General features: G+C 40.0%; 1 protein-coding gene across 2 annotated transcripts in view; it reads left to right on the top strand.

Annotated features, from left to right (window-relative positions):
- Mipol1 (mirror-image polydactyly 1) overlaps positions 1–3,647 on the top strand; it is a 280,451-nt gene that overhangs the window by 18,642 nt on the left and 258,162 nt on the right. The gene's annotated exons all lie outside the window — the stretch shown is intronic.

A 3,647-nucleotide genomic window follows, 5' to 3' on the forward strand; every position in this document is an offset into this window, starting at 1 on the left:
TCTTTCTTTCTTTCTTTCTTTCTTTCTTTCTTTCTTTCTTTCTTTCTTTCTTTCTTTCTTTCTTTCTTTTTTCTTGCTTGCTATTCTAACAGGTCTCTTTGTCCATGTCCTGTTTGCTTGTGTGTGTCCGTCCATGTCTGTGAGCGTGTGTGTGCACGTGTGTGTGTGTGTGTGTGTGTGTGTCTGTCTGTCTGTCTGTCTGTCTGTCTGTCTGTCTGTCTGTGTCTCTGTTCTCTTAAGTAGTTCTCTCTTTTTATCCTAAAAAATTATCTGGATAGCTCATGTCCTGAAGAACACAGGTCCAGTCTTTTATTTTACATACTAATCCAGTCATTTACTCCAGGTTTCCTTTTGATTATATTATGAATCAGCATCCCATGACCCCAGCCTTTTGATTCTTGGGAGACAGCAAGCATACACACACACACACACACACACACACACACACACGCCTTCGTTAAGCACAGATGAAAAGCTAGTTGGATAGGACCCTGTTCTGAAATTACCATTTCCACCATGCCAGGATTTGGAAGTCCCTGTGTCACAGGCTGACCTTGAACTTAGGAATCTGCTTGCATTTGTATCTGTCTGTTTTTATGTCTTTCTGATAAGCTGGCTCATAGTGTAGCTACCTCTGTTTCTTTAGATTTGTGAAGCCTCTCATATAATTCATATTTATAATTCATAATTCTTATTTTTTGCATAGTTGAGAAATTATAGATTTTTGAACTCCTGTATTTAGAGCTCTTTCCATAGCTTTAAGGCCTGTCTTTAAGGTCCCAGTGTTTACCATTTTGCTGAGACATAGCCACACCCTTAAATCCTGGATTGTGCTGCTTCTAATTATTATGGAATCATGAACATTAACAGAGGACATGCCTCAGAGGGAAAGAGTCTTCCATTGCTAGTGGATCCAGAAAATATGTACATTATAACACAAACAAGCCTTATGCTCACAGCAGCCCTCAACACTTACGGAGACTCCCATCTGGGCCCTGTCCCAGAGATAGAACTATGTCACTCTGTCCCCACCAGGGCCACGCTGGCCTAGGTAGTGCATACCTGGTGTCTGCTGAGAGAGGGCATTGGATCTCCTGCAACTGATATTACTGGATGCTCATCAACCACCTGATGGGGGTCTCGAGACTGAATCTGGCTCTGCAGCAAAGCCATCATACTAACTTATAATGAGTTTTCCTTTTATCGAAAATAGGTTCTTCCCAGGTTGGAGAGATGGCTCAGCAGTTAAGAGCACTGACTGTTCTTCCAGAGGTCCTGAGTTAATTCCCAGCAACTACATGGTAGCTCACAACCATCTGTAATGGGATCTGAAGCCCTCTTCTGGTGTGTCTGAAGACAGCTACATTGTACTCATATATATAAAATAAACATAATTCTAAAAAAGAAAAAGAAAATAGATTCTTCTCTCAGATAATATATCCTGATTCTGGTTTCCCCTCCTCGTACTACCATTTCCTCCCCACCTTCCCTCCCCTCTGGAGGCTCTCACTGCCTTTCTGTCTTCCTAGAAAAGGGCAGACTTTGGAGAGATAACAACAAAACATAACAAAATAAAATGTAATAAGATAAAGCAAAAACTATGTTATCAAAGTTGAACAAGACAAACCAATGTTTGCCATTTTCTTGGGAAAATGGCCAAGAGGAACCACAAGAATCAGAGACCCAGTGATTCCCACATTCAGGAATCTCATAAAACAAATTGGAATCCATTATATATACGTAGAGAACCTGGTCCCCAAGTACAGACCCTATGCATGCTTTGTCAATCTCAGTGAGCTTACATGAGCTTTGATAATGTTTTAGATGGCCTTGTTTTCTTGGTGTCCTCCATTCCCTTTGGCACTTACATTTATCATATCTTCTTCAGTTTCTCCTTAGTTTTGAGAGGAGAAATTATTATTATTATTATTAGAGACATCTCATTTAGGACCAAGTGTTCCAAGGTGTCTCACTCTACATAATGTTTGGATGTGAATCTCTTATTTGTTCCCATCTGCTACAGGAGGAAGCTTCTCTGATGATGGCGGATCGAGGCACTGATCTATGAGGATAGCAGAATATCTCTAGGAGTCATTTTATTACTACATTTTGTTTGCTTTTTAGACAAGTAGTATTTGGTTTTACTCTGGAACTTGGGCTAGCTAATCTCTGAATCTTGGTCCCCAAGCAGTGTTGGGTATGAGTTCTATCTTGTGGTGTGGGCCTTAAATTAAATCACATATCCCTCTCACAAGCTTTGTGCCATCATTGCTTAAGCAGAGCTTGAACGCAGGTAGAATTATGGACCAAAGGGTTTTTGGCTGGCTTGGTGGTTATGTTTTTCTTTATGTAGCCTGCAGAGTACTTTCCTGTAGAAAAGAGTCTAGGACATGGGTGCAAATACAGGGATAGGTGAAGGCTCTATGTAGGCACCAGACAGACTTCTCCATATTCAATGAGTTATGTAGGTGTTGTATTCAGGAATAGGGGCTTGCTGTCAGTTTGTGGAGAGCAACCTATTGTCTTGGCAACATCATTTGAGTTTTGAAGATTCCCATAGTACCCCTTTAGCCAGCAATACTCTTAGATGTAAGCCACTTCCATTATTAGAGGCTTTGCTTGGTATCAAGAGATAGCCAGTTGGGACTCTGTCTCTCTCGTTATATGGTGATTTCATTTAGATCATCTTCATATTTCTATATTTTAGAAAGTTTTTGCTGTATTAAATTTCCATCTTACCCTTCATCTCTTCCTGTATTCCCTTCTTTAAATCCCTTCCTTTTCCTTCTTAATCCTCCCATTCCAGTCATTACCATTTAGCCATAATTATCTATGCTATTTCCCTTTCCTATTGAGATCTATCTGGATCCCCGAGTCCCCTATGCTATATTTACCCTGTATGGTTATCATTGACTTAACTGCTAATATCCACTTGTAAGTGGATATCTCATGATATCATCTTTTTAAATGCTGAGTAGTATTCCATTTTGTAAATATACCACATTTTCTTTATCTAGTTGAGAAACATTTAGGTTGTTTCTAATTAGGTTGTTTCTGGCTTTTATTAATATAGCAACAGTGAACATGGTAAAGCTGATAACTTTGTGGTAGTATGAAGCATCATTGGGTATATGCACATGAGTGTACTATAGCTGGATCTAGAGGGAGAGTCAATGGGCATCTTCTCGAGGAACTGCCATATTGACTTCTATAGTAGCTGTACAAGTTTATACTCTCACCTGCAATGAATGAGTGTTCCACATCCCCAACAACATGAGCTGTCATTTGTTTTATTGATCTTAGCCATTCTGAAAGGTATAAGATGAAATCTCAAAGTAGGTTTTGGTTTGCGTTTCCCCAATGACTAAGAATGTTGAACATTTCAGTGTTTCAACCATTTGAGTTCCTCTTTTGAGAATTCTCTGTTTAGGTCTTGTCTTATTTATGGTTTTACTGCTGTGAACAGATACCATGACCAAGGCAAGTCTTATAAAAGACAACATTAATCGGGGCTGGCTGACAGGTTCAGTGGTTCAGTCCATCATTATCAGGTAAGAGCATGGCAGTGTCCAGGCAAGCATGGTACAGGCAAAGCTGAGAGTTCAACATCTCCATCTGAAGGCTGCTAGTGGAAGACTGACTTCCAG

This window comes from Mus pahari, chromosome 7 (genome assembly GCF_900095145.1).
Source record: "Mus pahari chromosome 7, PAHARI_EIJ_v1.1, whole genome shotgun sequence".
NCBI lineage: Eukaryota > Metazoa > Chordata > Mammalia > Rodentia > Muridae > Mus > Mus pahari.